The sequence below is a fragment of the Phodopus roborovskii genome, unplaced genomic scaffold (genome assembly GCF_943737965.1).
Source record: "Phodopus roborovskii unplaced genomic scaffold, PHOROB, whole genome shotgun sequence".
Taxonomy (NCBI): domain Eukaryota; kingdom Metazoa; phylum Chordata; class Mammalia; order Rodentia; family Cricetidae; genus Phodopus; species Phodopus roborovskii.
The window spans coordinates 3,383,999-3,406,647 of NW_026126583.1; the positions used below are offsets into that span (position 1 = coordinate 3,383,999).

The following is a 22,649-nucleotide window of genomic DNA, read 5'->3' on the forward strand; positions in this document are numbered from 1 at the left end:
ATGCGCCTGCGCTCTGCCGGTCTCCGCGCCCGCCCAGGCGGCTCAGGCTTAGACCCACGTGACCCCCGCAGCCCCCGTGGCCCTCCTTACCTGCTGTCACTGGCCTTGTCTGCCAGCTCCTGGACTCTTCCCTCTGTTTGGATGGGATCCCGGCCTTCTCCCGCCTTGCCTCTCTCCCTCCTCGAGTAGTTTCTTTCCTGGGAGCCCGAGGATCTGAGAGCCTCCCCTGAGCTCCTACCTTGGAGATTACTGCGCCTGAGGTCCCTGCTTCTTCTCTCCTTGTTTTGTGGACAATCTAAGTCTGCCTTGATCCTGGGCAAGGCTCCTGATGGGTGACTCAGGCCCAAACAGTCTGTGACTCACACTATCCAGGGTGGGACCTGGGAGGAGCCAGAGCCTGGCCAGGCACCCTCCCATCAGGGTAGAGGGCAGTCAGCTGACACCTGAACATGGGTTTGAGGACAGAAGGGTTTAGTGCCCCAGGACAGTGTGGATGACTTCAACCTTTTACAGGACTACTTTGTTTCCCCAGATCAGTATATGTTGCCTTTGTGTTTTGTGTATATGCAAGAGCAGTTTTGCAGTTGAAATTTAGCTTTGAAAATTAACCAAAGGCAAAACCGAGGATTGCAACTGCTGTCAGGGCATGCACGACTGTTTTGCTTAGCAACCTAGCTTTTGGCTGGCATCCTCAAAGTTGATCACGTGATGACACGCTAACTGTTGATCCCATACAAATGTCATACATAAAACACACAAACAAAACTTTTTAAAAGGCTTTAAAACTAGGAATAAACATGTTCAGCCAAAATCCATGCACATTTTTTTCTTCTGGAGATCAGAGTGATTATGTGTCTGTGTGTGTTCTCTCTCATTCGATGTTTTAGCAGTGATTTGAAGACTTGATTTAATTTTTACTCATCACTAACTGGATTGGTGGCCATCCTAAAGAAAAGTCATCTAAGGAAATGAAAAGATTAAAATGTAATACATGTTTTCTTGAATGAATCTTTACCCTTGATTTTTAACTTGTATGCTAGCTCATCTGCTTTGGTATAAAATATTCCAAAATTTATCACTTTGAAGGGCACTGCTCTTCTGTTTGGAAGACCATCATGGATCTTTGAAAGCCACATTTCCAAGCCTCTGAGATTTGTCTTTTCTAGTCTTCAAAGCATGTGACATCATGTTAGGGCTTGAAAATCCTGGGATAATCCACCACAAAAGGCCAGGCTTGAGGAAGCCCAATTTTTATTTAGAAAGCTTGGCATCAGAGAGGCAGTGGGGTTCAGGCTCCAGACCATGTCTCATAGGCAAGGGCAGCAGCCAGTTTTAAATGGGAAAACCACCCAGAGACAGCTCCAGAATCCCATCCATTCATAATGTAATTTGGGATGGGTACTTTCTACGGTGACACACATTCAGCCTGTCAGGGAGTTCTGGGATTTGGTAGTTCTGACCAGCTCTGGGCCAACCTGTGTGAGGAGTTTGAGGGCTGCAGCAAGCCTGTAGGGCATTTTCTTTTTTCTTTTTTTTTATATTTAATTGTTTTAGTTAATATTTTTTCTTATTTTACATATCAATACCAGTTCCCTCAACCTGCCATCCTGCCATGCCTCCTACCAATCCCTCATCCACTCCCCAGGGAGGGTGAGGCCTTCCATGAAGGATCATCAAACTCTGTCCAATCATTTGGGGATACAGTTATTCAGATGACAAAGGATCGTGCTCATTTAAGTTAAGATTGTATGATTTATTTTATCTTTTACTTAACTTAATTTATATGTGTATATGCTTTGTCTGTATATGTGTTTGTGTTGCAAGGTACCTGGTTGGGGAGAGGTCAAAAAAGGCTGTCAACTAGAAGATAAAAAAATCAAGTAGCTTCAGGGCAGAATGACCGACTGGAACAAATAGGATCTAAGGATCACAGCACATGATGTCAAGGCATAGACTCATGTGAAGGCAGGATAAGTTACTGGCAGGATGATGGCTACAGTTCTAAGATCAGTTCCTCCCTTATTCACTGAACAAGAGAGCCTTTGACTGCCAGGGATCGAGTGTACTTTTTATAAAAAAGGATTCTCTAGATATTCTTCTGGGAGGAGCTTACCAAGACAGCAAAGCTCAGTGAACTTAAAATGATGGTCCTGAGGGAAAAAAAATGAAGAGCTGAACAAGAATTACAACAATAGACATGCCTAAGTGGACAGGGGAAAATCCCATGGAGCTTCAACCCTACACAAAGAACCACAGGCAACTAATGAATACTGACAGGGAGAAATAGTCTTCCTGGGGAAGAGGATACCCACTGGTTTTCAATAACAAGTGGGCAACTCTGAAAGCATACATATGAATAACATGCATACAGAGCAGGTTTACTTACATATTTATGTATGGGTACACTTATGCACATGATAAGGATAGCAAGGAATGGAAAGAGGCAGTGAATCTGAAAGACATCAACGAGGGGTATGGGAGGGTTTGGATGGACAAAAAGGAGAGTAATGGGGAAATGTCATAATATTATCTCAAAAATAATTTTTAAAAATCTGCAAGTATGTGACTAATTTTTCTTTTAAAAACCTCTCTTAAAGTGTACTTCGTGACGTGCTAGAGAGGCAGGGAAGATGGAGGGGTGGAGTGGTATATGTATGGCCGGACTGGAGACAGGACAACTCTGATTAGTTTGAGAGGAGGCAGAGATACATAGAGGAGTGGGTCATTGCCCAGAAGGGTCAGTGAGAAGTGTTTTCTGTTGTTTTTGTTTTGTTCCTCTGGAGGTTGGAGGCTATAAAAGAAGAGGGAGGATATGGAAAGAATGGGAAATGAGTCAGACTGGGCCACATGATATATAACCCCCCCCAAAAAAAACAATAAGAAATTAATTAGCATATACAAAATAAACATTATTATGAGCTTTGGTGTTTACCAAAATAGATTGGTAGTAATTGGGCCACTTATTACAACACATAATCATTCCTAATCATTGTTTTTGAATCACAGTGCTAACACCCAGTGCCAGTCATCTCTTACAATGCTTGCCTGAGAACACACTGGAAGCTGCTCCTCTCAACCCTATTCATCGTGAAGTAGCACTTCTTCCTCTGTATACATTTAGGAGCTCAAAATGCCAAGTTGCAGTGCAGAAATGTCTCCTGTTCTAACGTCTTTGTGGTTATCTATGCTCTGCTCCTGGAGTGAAACCAGAAAGGCTAAATATGCACTGAAGTAGACACTAAGGTTTAGAGTGGCAATCATTTTGGAACAAACATAATCCATATATATAAACTTCCTATCTTCCTACTTCTGCCTCCTAAGGGCTGACTGCCCTTTATGCAGTGCTGGGGACAAAATCCAGAGCCTTCTACCTGCTAGGGCACAATCATTTGAGTTGTATTTGTAGCCACAACTCCTTCACCCCTGAATCTTTTATCTCTTCTCTCCTTGGGAGTCTTATCTGAAATATACTCAATGTTTCCTCTATTAAAACAAATAATCACTTGGTTAAAAAAGTAAACATGATTAAGAAAATAAATAACCGGACGTCACTCCTAAGTGTCGATCCAAAAGCAATGTTACACTGTGTACAGTGAAGTCTTTGAAACTGGGAAAGTATGCCTTGACGGTTGCATTTTCCCACCTTTGCTTCTCAGTTTGGCTCCCACACCAGTCTTCCCTGACAGTAGCCCTGCTGGGCCTTCTGAGCTCTTCTGTCTGCTGTAGCCAAAGGACATGGCCCTGGTCCCCTTCCATTTTAGTTATCCCTTTGTTTTTTGGCCTTCCAAGAATCACGTGATTTCTTGGCTATTGTTTCAGATTCCTTTTACATCATTTGGAGTTTACTTTCAATCATATGATGAAGCTAAGTTTATATGAACTTAACTGTATTCATAAGTTCAAGTGTCAATTCTTTGTTCATTCAAATGTTGTGTGACACTGTTCCCGGGAAGATATGAATGAATTTCCTTGCCCCAGATAGGAAACTTATGGCAGACCTCAGCACAGATACCACCACAGACCAGCTTGCTGAGTCAATGAGTTTTATTGGAAACACATAAAGAAACATTGATGTGCCAGCTAGTTTTATGTCAACTGGACACAAGCTTAAATTATTAAAGTGGAGGAAGCTTCAGGAAAATGCCTCCAGAAAATCAAGAAAGCAAGCCTGTAGGGCATTTTCTTTTTTTTATATATTTAATTGTTTTAGTTAATATTTTTTCTTATTTTACATATCAATCCAGTTCCCTCACCCTGCCATCCTGCCATGCCTCCTACCAATCCCTCATCCACTCTCCAGGGAGGGTGAGGCCTTCCATGAAGGATCATCAAACTCTGTCCAATCATTTGGGATACAGTTATTCAGATGACAAAGGATCGTGCTTAATTAAGTTAAGATTGTATGATTTATTTTATATTTTAGTTAACTTAATTTATATGTGTATATGCTTTGTCTGTATATGTGCTTGTGTTGCAAGGTACCTGGTTGGGGAGAGGTCAAAAAAGGCTGTCAGATATCCCAGGAATGGGGTTAATATTATTGTGAACCACCATGTAGGTTCTGAAAATTGAAACTGAGTCTTCTGGAAGAATGCCAGGTGCTCTTACTAAGAGTATTTTATACCAAGCCTGACAACCTGAGTTCAATCCCCAGAACCCACATGGTAGGAGGAGATAACTAACCCATGCAAGTTGTCCTCTGACTTCCATACAGGTAACATTATAGGCAGAGAGAGGGAGAGAACAAGAGAGAGTGAGACCAAACAAAAGAGAGAGACAGACAGACAGACAGACAGAAAGTTTCAGAAAATTTGATAGCACTGTGACACTCTGAGTCTGCTAATAAAGCTAACCTTGAGCCAGAGGCAGAGTCAATGACTAGCTGACCAGAATTGGCCATAGATATTTTGGAGGACCCAGGTTATGATAGAGTAGTAGGGAGGCGCTTAGAAAGGGTCAGCTGGTCATTCCTCCTCCACTGCTTTCTTTATTCCAATATCTGACTCCTGCGTTTTTATTTTTTAGTAATAGAACAATTTAAATAAATGCTTCAGAGAGGGGAGGTAAAACTAAAATTAAATGACACGTGCTCTCAGTTTAATGAATATAATTGACATCTGTTGATGACTTTATCCTATGAGAAGAGCTATCATTCTTCCCAAGTTTGTGTTCATGCTTACCCAGATAGAACACATTCTGTATTATAAAACATACATTAGAAAATTAAAATAGCAAATACTGTATGATAACGCCCACTTCCAGACCATGGTACAGCTCAACCTTAAATCAGTAAGGAGAAGATAAAAAGCAGTGGAACCCCACCTCTGGTGCCAACCCAGCCCATGTCATTGTCAGCTCACAGGCGTTGTGACTGCTGACACCAGGCCTGCTAAGAAGAGCCCACTCCATTCCACGGTCTGTTGTGCCATACATTATATAGGAAAATACATACTTGTGACAGAAATTCCTGCTATTATGGAACTCTTTGACATAAATGGCGTCATATGGAACTATTAAGCACTAAAATATAACTAGTGGGTTGAAGAACTAAACATCTAATTTCATTTTAATTTATTCACATTTTAATTAAGTATATTGAAGTTGTAATCAACCCACACAGTCAGTGGCTATTTTTTTTAATGTTGTAGAAATTGACCAACTCTATAAAAAGTTCAAACTATATTTACTCAGTATATTCTAGGAAATTATGATATCGATGAACACCTACATTATGTCACATAAAAGGGGAAAATTAGTGGAAATCACATGAATTGAAACCACTAATTTGTTGGCAATTGTCGTATGAAATACCCATGTAGGATCATGTGTTTGGATCCCTGTTCATAGATTGTGGTGCTGCTTTGGAAGGCTGGCAGATCTTCAGGAAGTCGACTCTGTCTATATAGAGGATATGGGTCACTGGGGGGCAGGCTTTGAGGATGATAGCCAGATCCTGCAACCAGCCTCAGGTCTCAGGCCTTCTGTTCTTGACCCATGAAGATATGAACAAATGACCTTGTGCTGCCACCCTTAGGCTTCCCTGCCATGATAGACAGCACCATTTCAAAATGGCAGCCAAGATAAACCTGTTCTCTTTAAAGCTGTGTCTTGTCAGGTCACAAGAAAATAACACACATAGCTAAATATTTGATTCCTTTTTTTAGAATTACTTTTTTATACCATTGTATTTTATACTCTTTCTGCATAATATTCAAGGGAAACTTGAAGTCGTATTGTTATCCCTGATTCAGGAATATGACTGAGTTCTCAGCGCAGGTCAAGCACCATTTAGCTGATCTATATAAGTCATTTTTTTTTCTGTCAACCTATGTTTGTCTCTGCTTGTTTATCAATAATTTGGGCCTTTTAAAAATCCCAGCTTCAGAAAATAATTTGAAAGCACACTGACTACCCACATCTTGATAACTTCCTGTACCCTTCTATGATGTTCCCAACTTGTTAATACATTTTAATATAGCTATTTGCATTTTTACATTACTATTTTATGAACACAACCCTGTCAAACTAAGTTAATAATACATTGCTATTGCATGCATTGACAAATAAAGTATAAAATTATACTATCTTGTCATCTTTTTGACTTCTACCTATTGACCTTCACTCAAAATCCATTGTTTGAAAATAATTATAGAGTGAAATATATTAAAAAGGATATATAAAATAATTATATTAATATCTCAAATATAAAAGTAATAATTACAAATTAACAAAACTGTGTGCAAGTACATGAAAAACATGTAGCAGATATATATGTATAAAGAAGAATCACAGCAACATAAGATAAACACCAACGATACTGTCCAATCCTATTAATAATTAATATTCAGAAGAATAGCTAGTCTACAGGTTAGTAGAGGAAATAAACAATTCATATGTACCCCAGGTATTACATTGTGAAAAGCAATTATCATGTTTATTAAAATTTCAAAGCTTCACTTCCCCCTTCCTCTATCCTAAAATCCATCTTAAAACTGGCTGAGGTACAAAGACTACAAATTTGCACAATATTCACCACAGGGTTCAGGGATCCTAGTGGAAGAGGAAGTGGGCAGTGAGTGGCTTCCAGAATGCAGTGCTTTCCAGAAAGGACAGGACAGTAGCTATGAACTTACAGTTATTGTGAACCATGCACAAGACTTGCACATGTACCCGCCAAACAAAATGCTAGCATGGAGGGTAGATGTAGGCATGGAATCCTACTCCTACTATTAACATTTGAAAGCTGCTATTAGATGAATAGTCAATTTTCTTTAATGATGTGAGATCTGGTAAATTGACACCCCCCACCCCCATCCCCCCCAAGGAATAATAGTCTGCCCAAAGAAACTGGGTTTGCTGTGGAACAATGGAAAGAAGAAAATTCAAAAGTGGGTAGATAGGGAGCTGAGTACAGAAGTTGAGAAAAGGGAGTGAGTAAAGTCAAAACACAATGAGTGAAATTCATAAAGAATTAATAAGTTTTTTTCTGGAAAGAAGTCAACAAAAGTAGTGCCAAGGAAATGCAATCAGCCAAAAGAAAACAAAATACTTTCAGTGCCTGGAAACCAATTAAAATATGTATGCCTGTGAGAAAAGTATGCAAGTTTTACAACTGACAAATAATCAGCATTATCTATGAAGTGATAATGAAAAATATTGGTTCTGACCACTTCCTTATTTTGCGTGATTCATATGCAACTGTCCTAGCTGTGTGTTCTTCTGGGTTGGCCCTCTGGACAGAACTTGCTGCAAGACCCATTTGGCAGAGGACAAAACTGAACTGGGAGCTTCATGAGGTCCTTAAGGGCTTATCTGAATGGGGGCTCACATTCCTCCCGCTCCCACCACACTGTTTTTCATGACTCCTTGGTGAAAACCAAATGTGACTAACAAAGAGGAAGTCGTGAGAATTTCTTCCAAGAGACTGTTGGCATTTCTAAACAAGTCCTGAGTTTCCTTTTTGTTCATGTAAGCAAGAAGCAAATGGAAACCTCAAGAGCCTATTAAGTGCAAACATGAAGGAGAACTCTTTGCAGTATAAAACATTTAATAGCATCATATTTAACATTGGCACCCCATCTCCCATCTTAGAAGTCTCCCAGAGATTCCTTGCAATTGCTTTCTGAAGAAAGCCAAAATTCTCCTAGTATTAGTTAAATGGGAATGACTTTCTCAGACCCAGACTAAATTAACTGGGTCATTTATGTTTGTTGTTAGTAGAAGGTTGCTTGCGGACATGGCTATTACCATAACTCTCATTTTTTTTTTTTAGCACATTACGTGCTAGGCAGCATTTTCATAAATAGACACAATCTTAAAGTCATGTTTCAAGAGAGAAAACTGATTTATAAAGCATTCCCACCAGACTGGCCTGCAGGCAAGCCTGTGGGGCATTTCCTTAATGACTGATTGATGTTGAAGGATCAGCCCATTACATTTGTAGTGCCATCCCTGAACAGTGGTCCTGAGTTATATGAGAAAGCAGGCTGAGAAAAGCATGAGGAACAAGCCAGGAAGCAGCTTGCCTACTCCATAGCTTCTGCTTCAGTTCCTGGATCAAGATTCTTGCCCTGCTTTGAGCTCCTGTCCTGAGATCCCTCAGTAACCAACTATGACCTGAGAGCTGTAAGCAGTAATAAATCCTTCCCTGCTTGGTCATGGTGTTTTAACACAGCAGCAAGAACCTGAGTCAAGACCCATGCTGATCCTAACATCAAGACTGAGTTTCGCTCTCTTCCCCTGAGGATCTCCCTGGCTTTGTAGCTGGTTCCGAGCTACAGGATACAGAAGGAACTTGCATAGACATAGTCTTTCAAAACAGAAGAGCTTCCACTTTCAGTGACTCATAATTCAGTTATGAATGTGCATGGAAGTCCAAACTGTCCTAGGAAAGGCCACATGGAAGGGTCCTAGTGGAATGGGAAGACTTCTTTGTTCCTTGTAGCAGAGCTGAAACCACTCTGTCAACCATCACTTAAGTTTCCTGGGATCAGACCTCTAGCTACACCACCCACGTGAGTGAGCTTCTGGCCACCAAGAAGGACCAAGCAGTGGCACCATGCTCTACTTTGTCCACTCCCAATCCTAAGCAAATATACAATCCCTTGGAGAATATAAAGGATTGTCAGTAAATTCACAGAAGAATTGATTGTGTGGGAATATCTTTAGGCACTTGGAACATCTGGGCAACACAACAGAGATGCTCAGGGGTGAAGAATATATTTTTTTCCTTGGGGCTGTGGGACTAGGCATTACACATACTTCTGTCTACAGATTTTTCTTCACCTAGATTTTTCAAAGCCTTCAAGGCAAAGGCATGATTCACTTTCAGCAGAATATCCATTACAGTAAACCTGAAACCAGACATTATAAGAAAATATTGTACAAATATTCCCACTGAAATATTGTTCTGCATTTTAATAGTTATGGCTGATACTTTTGTTCATTGAGTAAATAAATATACATGAAAACTTACATGTCTCTTTGTTGAGACATAGAATTTATATATTGTGTTTTTATACTAATTCTGGGAAAACTAATATTGTTTCTGGCATAATCTATTTTTAAACAAAGGAAATAAAAATGTTTTATCTGAATATTTATTTCTATACACAATCTGCAAAGATTATTCACATGATTATTTCTTCAGAATGGAATTAGAGTGAAACATTAGTTTTTCTTATTTCACTATATCATTTCCTTTTGACATAAAATTGTACTCATTACTTTATAATTTGGAAATAATCCAGTGTGACAAACTAAATCACAAAATTAAACAAAAGAATGAAAGGATTTATGATCTTGAAAACATAAAGCATTACCATAAAACATGATAAATCAAACCACAGAAGAACACACATAAAAAATTGCAATTAACTTTAGGTCTTCTATTCTCTCTCAAGAAAGCATTTGCACACAGCTATGCAAAAGCAGAGAAGGTGTTGCTGAGAACTGACTGCCTGCCCATATCCAGACTTCCTCCTTGTCCGTGATTGCAACAATTTAAGGTATTTGCTCTCATAGAGTGTGTTAGTCAACGTGGATTATCAGCTTTTTTGGATTGTAAATCCAATAAAGGATTAGGATTGGTAAAGTACCTCTGAGTGTATCTAATAGAGAATTTCCAGAGATGATTAATTACGAGGGAAAAGCCTGTCATTATCCCAGATAAATTAATAAGGGGACTAGGGAGGAAGCCAGGATGGGAAGAAGTCAGGTAGCTTAGTCATATCGCGTTCTCTCTCTCTCTCTCTCTCTCTCTCTCTCTCTCTCTCTCTCCCTTCCTCCTTCTCCATCCTTTCCTACATCCATCCCTCCCTCCCTCCTTTCTGCCTACCATACTGTTAACTATGATATTCCCCCATACTCTTCTTCTCACCACAATGTACTGAGACTTTTTTGAAATCATTCCATCCTAAATATATTTGTTTTTCCTCCCCATGGTTTCTTGCAGGTGCTTCTCACAGAGATGAGAAATTAGCACACAATTGCAAGTATTACACCCAACATTGTATATTAATTTCAAGGTAGCCATGCCAAAATATCAATAAGTAAATGGGTTAAAAAGATGGAATTCTTTCTCACAGTTCAGGAAGTCAGACATCAGAACCAGCCTGTTAACAAGACTGGTTGCTTCTTTAGACTTTGAGAGTTGATCCTAGCTTCTTGTATGTATCTGAAATCAGTGTCATTTCTTGACTCAGAGGAATCGATCTAGTCTCAAAATCTTCCCTCGCCTTCTTTGTATGTCCCTTTACTTTAAAAGGACATTAGTCATTGAATTAAGGCCTAACACTAAACCACAGCAAGTTCAAGCTCCTTAACTAGTAAAATCTGCAGATTCTCTTTCCAAACACAATGACATTGTAAGATTCTATGTGAGGATGAGTTCTGTAGAACATACTCAGACAAGCAGACATGGTTCATAAGTGCATGACTAGTTCTACCTCTAGATTACAAATATCTAAAGGTCAGAGGGCTCACATGTCTCAGAAGACCTTGCCATGCTGGTCATTTGACAGTAGGCCCTGCTGCCCAAACATAATCCAGGTCAATAATATAACTAAGCCATTCAGAATGGAATGAGGCGATAGTGTCTTGATGCCAGGAGGAATAAATAATCATGATATTGAAGAGATAACCAGTCTCTTAACTGGCTTAGTTGGTAGAGAGCTTGCCTTGAATGTATAAGAATCTAAATTCTGATCCCAAGACTAATATAAAAAGCTAGTCACAGTGGCAAATGTATGTAATCACAGAGATAGCTAGAGGAGAGGCAGAGACAGGCAGATATCCGCTGAACATTCTGGTCAGCCAATGAGAGACGTTGTTTCAAACAAAAGGTGGAAGATGTTTGATGGCTCTTGGCATAGAAGTTGTATCTCACCTCCACATACATACATGAGAGGGGTGGAGGGAAGGATGGAAAGAGAGACAGACTGAGACAGAGAGAGAAAGAATGGGTATAACTACAACTGTCCTAAATTTCTAACTCTGCTGATGGAGAACCTTTGAAGTAAGAAGTCAAAACCCACGAATTCCCCCTCTTCCCATGGCTGCGCTAGGAATTCTCCCTTTGGAAGGAAGGTCATTACAGAAGGATCTGAGTGAGAGAACAGAGGAGACTTACAAGCATAGTAGTTTAAAAGCCTGTAAAGACAGCAGAGCAGACCTTGGAAATGGGTGAGTGAGTTCGTGGGGATAAGAATCTGATACCTTTCTGTCTGCTTTCTTTCATAAATATGAGAAAGCCGATGCTTTGCCAGATCATCTTGAACCTGGTGACATTGCAAGTGGTTCATCTGAAAAGAGACACAGAAGTTATACACGTTTGTTCAAAATACTTTAAAATAATATATAAGGGAAACTGGAGAGATAGCTCAACAGTTAAGAGCACTGGCTGCATATCTGAAATAACCCTTCAGTTTTTACTTGATGTTTACTCCCTTGCTTTGACAGAGCAGTAGCTTCTAGACAGAAAGCATACATTTTGATGCCTTTAATATCTGAAAATATTTTTATCGTAGTAAACTTACTAATTTGGTTGGGTCTGTAATCTAGCTTTCAAACTATTATACCTTCAGCCTTGATGCATTGCTTCATTGCTTTTCAACCTTCAGTTTTGCCACTAAAGTTTGATGACATTTGGCTTCAAGTCCTATTCACCCTTCAGCTCCTCCCACTCTTCAAAAGCTCATGAGATGTTACCATTGTCACATATTTGCTAACTTCCCACAGGTTCATTCTGTTTTGCTTTCTCTGTGTTTTGGACTGATGGTTCTATATAGGACTTTCCAACTCTTAACATTATGTTCCTTTCAAGAAACTGCTCGCTTCTATCATCACCATCTGGCAGCTTCTCCACCCAAGCTCCACCCTAGCAGCAGCACACAGGTAACTTTAATCTTTCATCTGTCTATCAACTCCTAGAGGGAGAAACACTAATAGGCCACCCCCATGTGGCTGGGCAGGCAATGGTAGGCATGGCGGTTGATTGGTAGAATCAGTTAACTAAACACTCTGTGGCAGGATTTTAGCTGGAGTCCCCCTTTCTCATGCATTGTTTGACTCCTGCCTGTCTGGGTCCTGTGTTTTCCCTGCACAGACAATAGATCTTCCCCTAGGTCTACTGCTCTACCCGTTTCCACAAATGCAGAAGAGATCTCTTGTCTGTACCATTCTGGTCACAGTGGACACTATGAAGCCACTGTCCTTCCTCAAATGTTACTTATCATGTCCCATCAACCTTCCACACCACACCACAATAGGAAGACACTCCTGCATCCCAATTTTATCATTAGACTCAGCTTGTCTCAGAAACAAAGGTACCAACACCTGACCTAGACTTCCAGTATCAAAATACCAATTTCTCACAACTGTTGTTTCCCCAAACTGAGTTTTAACATAAGAAGAAGGGTAGGGAAAGGGAAGAAATGAAACTAATGTCCATTTGCATGAAAACCAAATCAAAATACTATCAAATTGTCACCAACATCTCTTGGGTTACGTGTAACAAGTCTTGAAATTGTTTATACAGTAATTTTAAGAACAACAAGATAATTGTAGTCTTGGGATTATATTTACCAATTGGAAGATCTGAAACATGTTGTGAAATGCCAAAATCAGGTGACCAGGACAGGTTATGAAAACCCGTAGGTCTCCTTGGAAAAACTGGGGACAGGGATCCCATTTATGCAATTTCCAAGGCTCAGCTCCCTGCACGGTCACCTGTGTAAAAGAGGCCTGGCACTGCAGAGCCTGAGAATCAGGCTACCAACCTGGTTAGCCACCTCCTTTCAGGGTGATAGGTGGGGTTATCCTACTCCTGGTGGTCCTGAGTGCCCCTGACTGGCCACAGGTATTGGGGGACAAGGGACTCCCCCTTCCTCTGCTGGTTCCAGCCTAGACAAGCACGTCCAGCCTCATCCCCGGCCTCTGCTGCAGATCCTCTTTCCCATTCAGACCTTCAGGGAACCAGGGGACCTAGAGAAGCAGAAAAGCATCAGGAAACGGGAGCCCTGAGAAAAGCTTCCATCGGCTACAGCAGTTTCTCAAAGCTCCGGAGCTAATAACTCCAAGATCACTGTGGGAGCAACCCCCAAGGCCAGAAATAACCAGTAGTTCTCAGTCCGATCTGCACAGATGAAGCCCCTGGAGCCTTGCTGGGTACTAGATTCTGATAGGGTGGGAAGGGCACAACTCTAAATGTGATCTGGAGTGGTGTACAGTCGAAACTACCCTGCTGGGAGCCCTGCTTATGCCAGACATCACCAAGACCCCGCTGCCCAAGTTTTCTTTCATTCATGAGAAATTCCAGCACCAATCCCCATCTAAATTCTAGAAACAAGACCACAACTAATTATGTTTGTTGGTGTTACATTCCATCCCATACGCATCCTGCCAATTTCCTACCTGCTCACCAAAAATATCAGTTTCTTCCTTCTGTAGCTTTGCCAGTAGTGTTGCTGTCAAAGGATATTACCAGTGTGATAAGTGACAAGTGTGCTCTTTATTATGCTGCTGAGCATCTCTCCACACCTGTAAAGATCATTGCCCTTAATCTGCCTCGTTTGTCTTATTCATCTGATTGTATGTACTTCATGACTTTCCCCTCATAGGTACATTCATGGGCATTTGAGCATCTCTCTATATGTATCCATCCCCCTCACTTTTTCTCTCTCCTCATCAAGTCCACTCTGTGTTTGTTAACCACTCCTGGGCATGGGGTCTGTCCTGAGTGTAGTCCATTGAAGAAAGCCATCCCCTCTCCCCCAGCACTGATCAAATGACAAAATCTCCTTAGCTTTTAGTACAAATTCCTTCCTACCTTCCTTTCCCCATGGTAGTATTTCATCTGTCTTTAGCTTATATACGTTTTACATAGGCTGACACAATCACTACAATTACTTCTCTATTCCAGCAGTGTATGCATAGTACTTTCTGGCACAACGAACCCGAACCAGTAGGGATGAAGCTTGCAGTTGACTGCCATATAGATGTCTTCATGTACTTTGACTCAAGTATGCATTTTCTTCTCTTCATCAATAGAGTCTTATTGACAAGTTCTGGGGGTAACCAAGACAATTGGGGGTATGTCTCAGAATCTATAATGTTTGGGGGATGTATATAGGAATCTATAGGTCAAATTTCAAAAAAAAAAAAAGTATATAATTCCTGGTATTAGGATTTAATTTGGTAGTGTTTGGTGTCTAGTTGAAGTATTTTCCTCTTTATTATAGAATGGATCAATTTAAACTCTTTTTATATATGTATATATTTTAGAAAGCCTTTATGGCAGTAGGTTTTTATGTGGCTTTTTCAAAAGGCCCCCATCCCCTACCCCCATTGAATCCTTCCTGATTATTTTTCCTCTTTATCCCTTTACAACATTGTATTCCATATATTCTTTCTTGAAAGATTCTTTCCTCTGAATGGTGCTTCACGAGTTACTTCACCTCTATGGGTTTTCTAAATAGAGCATACATAAAGCATAAAAGGTAGGATCCACGTATGAGAGAAAATATGCAATATTCACCCATCTTTCCTTTCATTCTGTATTTACTTTATATATTTAATTATTACAGTGCTTGGTGCATATACACACAGCTATTAGTACTCATATCATATAATGTATTTTGTTATCATATATGGTCTTCTTCACGACTATTCTACTACTGTAAAGAGACACTATGACCATGACAGCTTATAAAAGAAAGTGTTTAATTGGTGGCTTGCTTGCTTTTTTAGAGGTTAGTCCACGATCATCATGGCAGGAAGCATAACAGCAGGCAGGCAGGCTCTGAAGCAGTAGCTAAGTGATTACATCCGATCCACAGCTTGTGGCAGAGCGAGTAAGACTGGGCCTAGCCTAGGCTTTTGAAACTCAAAGCCTAACCCCATTGTCATACCTCCTCTAACAAAGCCATACATTCTAATGCTTTCCAAACAGTTCCACTAACTGGGAACCCAGCATTCAAATACATAAACCTATGGGGGAGGGTATTCTCATTCAAACCACCACAATGGATTTTAACATAAAGCCTATATTATCAAATGAAAATATAACTATTCCTGCTCTTGTTTTTGTTTCTATTTGCATAAAATAGTTCTTTCTAGCCTTTAATTTGCTACATATGCATATCCATGTAGGTTTGGGTCTTGTCTTTTAATTAGAGAATTCTGTCTATTTATATTCAAGACAAACAATGATGGGTAGAGACTTACTACTATCATTTTGTTGCTCTTTTTGTCTTGTGATTTATTTGCTGTTGTCTCAAATACTTCTCATGGTATCTTCCTTTGCTTTTTAAGCTATCTTTAAATACCCTGTTTTCTCCAAACCACCGATTTTCTTAATGTTTGTTTTATTTTTGAGATTAAAATATAATTACATTATTTTCCTCTTTACTTCCACCCTTCCAAACCCTCCTTTTTCTCTTTCAAATTCGTGGTCTCTATTTCACTAATTATTACCAAGTGCATACATGTATATACATACATAAATATACATACACATATGCATACATACATGTCTAACCTGCTGAGGGTGTATAATGTCTCTTGTTTGTGTGTGTTCAGTGCTGGTCATTTGATATTGGATAATCAGTTGGTGTGCTCTTTCCCAGGAGACTTTTCTCCCTTTCTGAGAATTTCTTAGTTGCTTTTAGTTCTTTATGTAGAATTAAGGCTTCATGGTCGTTCTCCTTTCTACTTTGGCATGTCTATAGGTGCTGTCTTTGTTCACAAATGTTTGGGCAGACATGCTGGTGACACTTTATAGTTGTAGATTCTAACATTACTAGGAGAACCATCTCACATCAAACTCCATGAACCTCTGGTTTATAATCTGTCCACACCACACCACACCCTGCACTACCCACCCCCCCCCCACACACACACATACACCTCTCCAATGTTCCCTGATCTCTGCATGCAGGAGTTGTTTTGGGACCTGAGCTCCACATCTCTGAATTTTGATTGGTTGTGGTTTTCTATAATAGTCTGTGGCTGTTACAAAGAGACACTTCCTTGATAAGAAGTGAGAACTATACTTGTCTATAGGTACAAAGACAGATATTTCCAATGTAGTTAATTATACTGGTTTAGTAAAGTGGTGCTTGTAGGTTCTCCTCCAAGATCCATGACTTCACTAGCCCTGGGTAGGTGACTGGGTTTCCACTATCATGCATGGGTTCTAACATGTTGAATGCTGACTGGGTTTCCATACCATGAATGGGTTGTAGCATGTTGAATGCTGGCTGGGTTTCCAGTGTCATACATGGATTCTAGCATCTTGAATTCCATTACCATGCATGGGTTCTAGCATGTTGAATGATGGCAGGGTTTCCATATAATGTGTGGGTTCTAGCATGTTGAGTGTCATCAGTTCTTTTACTTTGCTCTTATGGTTCTCCAAATGCTCATTAATTCTGGTTCCCTCTGCTACAGTTTTTGTTTGAGGTTTTTAGATACTATTTTAATCTCAGTTAAATTTCTCTGATAAATTTCTGAGTTGTGTGTTAGCATTACCTTAGTGTTGACTTAGTTTCTTCAAGACAGCTGTTTTGATTACTTGATCATCCCGTCGTCTTGCATCAGTCACTCATGCCTTCTTTGTTTCATTGGAAGAGTACACTGCTCTCCATTTGCTCTTAATTCCTATGGGTTCATATCTGTGCCTTTGCACCGAGGAGTTTGATAGTTACCCAGGTCTTTGTCATCTAGCTTGCTTTGTGTTTGTTTTGAAAAAATGTTGGGTTCTAAACTCAGAGTCAATGCTTCCTTTTGCCACCAGATGGCATCCTAAGCCCAGGTTGCTTCGGGTCTTAATAATAGTATGTTTTTCAAGATGTTGCAGTTTGAGCCCCACAGAAAGAGAGGGAGCAGGAATTGTGAGAGCCTAAGGGCTAGGAGACACCTGGAGATCATAGCCCATGAAATCAGCTAAGTGGGAATCCTGGGAGCTCTCAGAGACTGAAGTAACTAACAATCATGGCCCCTGAAAGAGTCTGTGCTAAGTCTTCTGAATATGTTATGGTTGTTAGCTTAGTGTTTGGGGGAATCCTGATACTGGGAGTAGGGTTGTCTCTGACTCTTTTGACTTCTCTTGGGACCCTTTCCCTCCTACTGGGTTTGTTTGGGTGCTATCCCTCGGAGGCCTGATCTTTTCTCAGGATGCATAGTTAAGGGAGAGGGGGCATGGGAAGGAAGCTGGGAGGAGTGGAATGAGAGGAAGCTGTGGTCAGGATGTGTTGTATGGAAGAGGAATAAGTAAAAATTAAAATAAAGAAATAAAAGGTGATTCTCAACCTGTGAGTCACCACCCTTTTGGGAGGCCAAATGATCCTTTTACCGAGGTCATCTAAGACCATCAGAAACACATATTTCTGATGGTCTTAGAAACTGAGATGCTGCTCCCCTATCTATCCCCAGGCGGGTCTGTCCACATGCCTGCATAGGAGTACATGGTGTGATAGCATCATTGAGCCAACCCCAGAACACACACCCCAAACAAATACAGCTGTATGTGACATGAACGATAATATACTTATGAAGACCAGTCACATATAGAGAGAGATGCTAGTGTGTTAAAAACAGCAGTACTGGAGGTAATACTACTTCAAGAATTATAATTACTGGATAAATATAAAATCATGTACTGTAAAATTATCAAATACTTCAACACACACACACACACACACACACACACACACACGAGCTTAATCTGAAAAGCTGAGTGGTCTTTTTATATTCACCTGTGGCTGTTGTGAATACTGTCTCCCTGCCCCCGTGTTAGTAAAAGGAATAGGTGTATAAAAAAAGAAGAAGAAAAGGACAGACAATGATAAATCAATGATGTCATAAGAAGCTTTAATGAACTTTTTACTCATTATAGTTTGTATTATTAAAGCTATTGGTACATATTATTTTCACTAGAAAACCACGCCATAACAATAGATCATGTAGAGAAGGTTAAAATAATATAGTCAGGATTTCTTTACAGTATGGTTTTACTGCAATAATTACAGGAGGAATTGAGAAACAACAATGTGTTATTTGTTGTAAAATTCCATCAGCAGCATCTATGCAGCAGAATAAACTAAAACGCCTTTTTGACAGCAAGCACAAGGATGCTGCAGACAAGGATACTACCAATGTTTGAAGCAAAGCAAAGCAAATGGCCTTGAGAGCCAGATTTGACATTGGGGGCAAGTACCACAAATAGAACGTAACAGCTGTTGGAGCATCATGTTTGCTGGCACGCAGACTCGCCAGAGCAATGAAACCTCACCCAACTGCTGAGGATTTGCTGTTGCCAGCAGCCAAAGACAGAATTCGAGTAGTGATCATCGGAGATGAATATGCTAAGCAATGGAGTGCAGTTTCCTTATCTAACAACACTGTCCACAGAATAGATGACATGTCTGTTGGTGTTCTTGATCAGGTAACCCAGGAAATTAAATGTGCCCCACTTTCAATACTTAGAGTTCAGCTTGATGGATCTACAGACGTTGCAAAATGTTCACAGTTACTGCAACCTTAATTCTCTTTTGCAAACCTCTTGAAATAAGTACTGCACGTGAAGTATTTGACACAGATAGTTCATTCCTGAAAGAACAGAAGATCTCTTGGAAAAGGTTCGTGGCGTTTGCACAGATGGTGCTCCAACTATGGATTTCAACTTGGAAGGAGTCACCAAAATTTATCAGAGCTCACTGTATGATTCATCAGCAAATAGTAATAATGATGCTGCCACAAGAGTTACAAGAAGTATAGCTGGGCAAGGTGGTACATGCCTTTAATCCCAGCACTTGGGAGAAGAGGCAGGTGGATTTCTGTGAGTTCAAGGCCAGCCTGATTCACAAAGCAAATTCCAGGACAAACATGGCTGTTATACAGAGAAACCCTATCTCTAAAAACCACAATAAGTAAATAATAGTTACCAGGAAGTAATGAGAAGTGCCCTAAGTTCCATCAATTTCTAAAGACTAGCACTTTGAACTGTTTTCTCATCCGTGCTATGAGTTGGATGCGTGGACAAAGCTCTGGTATTTCACACTAAAGTGAGATGGTTGTCAAGAGGAGAAGTTTAAAGCATGCTTTTGGGCTTCATGATGAATACAAAACATTTTTAATCAGAAAGCAAAGTTTCTGCAGTCAATAAAGGTAGATTGCAGAAAGAACTTAACTTGGTCAGTATCTTTACCATCCTGAATGAATCAAATGTATCACTCAAGGACCAAATGCAACATGCCTTGACTTGTCTGAAAAAAATCTGATCATTTCAAATGGAACTTCAGCTTTGGGGGAAAAAAAAAAAGATGAGGGTAAATTTACATGTTGCCTACTCTATTTGCTTTCTTTGAGGAACATGACATCAAACCAGACAAAAGGATTGTGACAATTTCTGTGACAGAACACTTACACATGCTTGGAGTCAACATTTCATATTTTCTAAATCTACCTGACACCCCAATTGCACTTTCCAGAAGGCCATTCACAGTCAAAGCTGAAGATGTTCCTGTGAGCTCAGGAACTTGCTGAACTTGTTAGCAGCTATGCAACAAGAACTGATTTCTCTACAATGCCAGTTACAAAAGTCTGGATCAAGTGTTTGCAGTCATAACCTGTTCTGCCTGAGACCTAGTTGTGCCTCCTTCCATTCCCAACAACTAATCTTTGTGAAACAGGGCTTCTAGCTAGTTGCTTATTAAATCTCAACACAAGAACAGACTTGCTGTGGAAGATGACCTTTGTTCTGCTTTTTGCAAAGACTGCTCCGAGGATTTCTGACCTAGTGAAAAAGAAGCAACCTCAATGTTACCACTGGCGGTGGCTTTTTACTCATCGGGTTGCAAAATGTAGCAATACGGTTTACTGTTTTTATATTCACTCCTACCCATGCTATACTGAGGGGGCCCCTGCAGGCTTCATACAGGGAGGCCAACTATGCAAAGAAATAAGAATGAAAAGAAAGTACAGATTGACTTTGGCAATCAGGACCCGACGTTGTACCCAACGTCTAATAACAGGTGATTTATTCCCAATTTATTTAAGCCCAGCATTAGAAACGTTGAGAACCACTGAGTTAAAAAGTCCTGGAGGGAACCTGGGTGCACCTGGACATCTGGGAAGTTAGATTCAGATGCCCTCCTGGAAGACCAGTCCAGCCTCTTGCAGTGTGTGCAACTGGTTGTTTTGAACTTTTCTTTTTGACGCTTTCCCAGTTGAATGTGGAAAATGTTCAGCATCCGTGGTGGTCACAAGCCTCAACTTTTAGTCTAACTGGTGTCAGGGCAGTAAGGGTTGTCAGCACTGGACACTCTTCCACATCACCGGCGGTGACTCGGGAGAAAAGAGGAGAGGAAGGAGTTGTCCACAATGGACAGCTGTATTTGGGTTTTTATGGCAGAGCGAAGCTCAGTTTCTTCTTCTGCACCTTTCTGATAAAGTCGTTCATTGTATGTTCCTTGCTGCTTTCAGTTTTGCATTTGTGCTGTTACCATTTCACTCTGAGTTTAGCCTCCAGGACAATTCCCAGGCTCTAACTTCCATACACAAGAACTCAATGTAACAGAATCAAAGATTGTAGAATTGTAGCAAGTAGTGAGTGAAACTGACACCTTTGTGCATGTTAAAATGTTTCTATGTGGAAATGCCCCTATTTTAATTAATTGTGTATGTTTTGAATAAAAAGATGTCTTAAAATCCATAAATAATCCACCCCAGGGAATGAGAGCCAATGCCATTGTTTTCTTCATAGAGTATGTTTTGCTTTGGAAAAAAAAATAATAAGGTTGGTAGTCAATGATTATGAGCTACTGTCCCTAACATCTGTGATACTTCTTAAACAACAGGCTAATATACATTTATGGATGGAGAGTAATATCATCACAGTTCTCTATTCAAAACCACACGTGCTCTCTCTCTGTCTCTCTCTGTTGCTCTCTCTCTCTCTCTCTGTCTCTCTCTTTCATACACACTCTTGGAAAAAATTAAACAGCCTTTAAAAAAATGTGATGTAATAGTACATTTGTTACAATTTTTATATTTGATGAAAAAGCATAGAACCATTTTTGTCCTGTAACAAAAGAGTAAGGGTGCCTTCGTGAAAGACATTTCCTTGAATTACATTTTGTACAGTCCATGACACACCAAATCTTCTTCATGTTGTTAGGTGAATGGAGAAAAAGTAAGCCTGACTAATAGAAATTGGTCTCTAAAATGAACATGCCATCCAATAAAACAACCATACAGATGTGTCAAAGAATATTCATGTCTAAGAAAATTGTAGTGCTGAGGGTGTAGTTTAGCTATGGAATGCTTACCTGGCATGCCAGAGGCTGTGGGTTCAAGTTCTAGCATCAAATAGAAGTTATAAAACACAGCCAGATTTATTTTCTAGAGATCTTAGTATTATTAAAAGTATGCTTTGGTTGTAAGTGAATATACTTATATGATAAATTTACTTTTCTACTCTATAAGAATTTTAGTAGTAGAGAATGTGATTAAGGCAGAATTTTGTTCTTATAAAACATTTTTTAAATAATTTTATATTCACAGACTAGTTGCACGAGTTATACAGAGGATCTCCACATGTGCTCAGTTTTCCCTAATACTGGCTTCTAGTGTCACACAGAAGAAACAATACATGAACAAACACATCACTCCTAATGTAAACTATACTAGTCTAAATGCACTAGAGTATGTAACTCATCACTGTCAGTATAAGCATTCATAAAATAGCAGAAACAATGAATTGTAAGAGTTATTAAATGATATTCTAGAAATGTGTTCTACAAATAAACCATTTCATTTATGAAGAGTTTTCTGGAGCCCTGCTGTGCCCTCTGCTTGAGGTGAGTGTTTGGCTAGCTCAGGTCCAACACCCTCACCCTCTCCTTGAAACATCCTGGGATAGCTCTGCTTATAATGGACCCACACCTCCACTCGGGATCATCCGGAGCCTGCCCTCACCTGACCCTTGAACCCCTATGACCTCTGCTTGAGACCTCCAAGAAAGCTCAGAACATCCAAAGTCACTGACATCGAAGTCCTCACCCACCTACACGCACTAGGAGAGGAGAGTAAAGAGAGATAGGCCTTACCTGCACCCACCAAAAGAAGGTCTGGGAAGAGGGCAGTACAAG

General features: G+C 40.1%; 1 pseudogene; it reads left to right on the plus strand.

The window, feature by feature from the left end:
• On the plus strand, positions 1–20,638 carry LOC127236307 (zinc finger BED domain-containing protein 5-like; annotated as a pseudogene).
• The last annotated feature ends 2,011 nt before the right edge of the window (positions 20,639–22,649 follow it).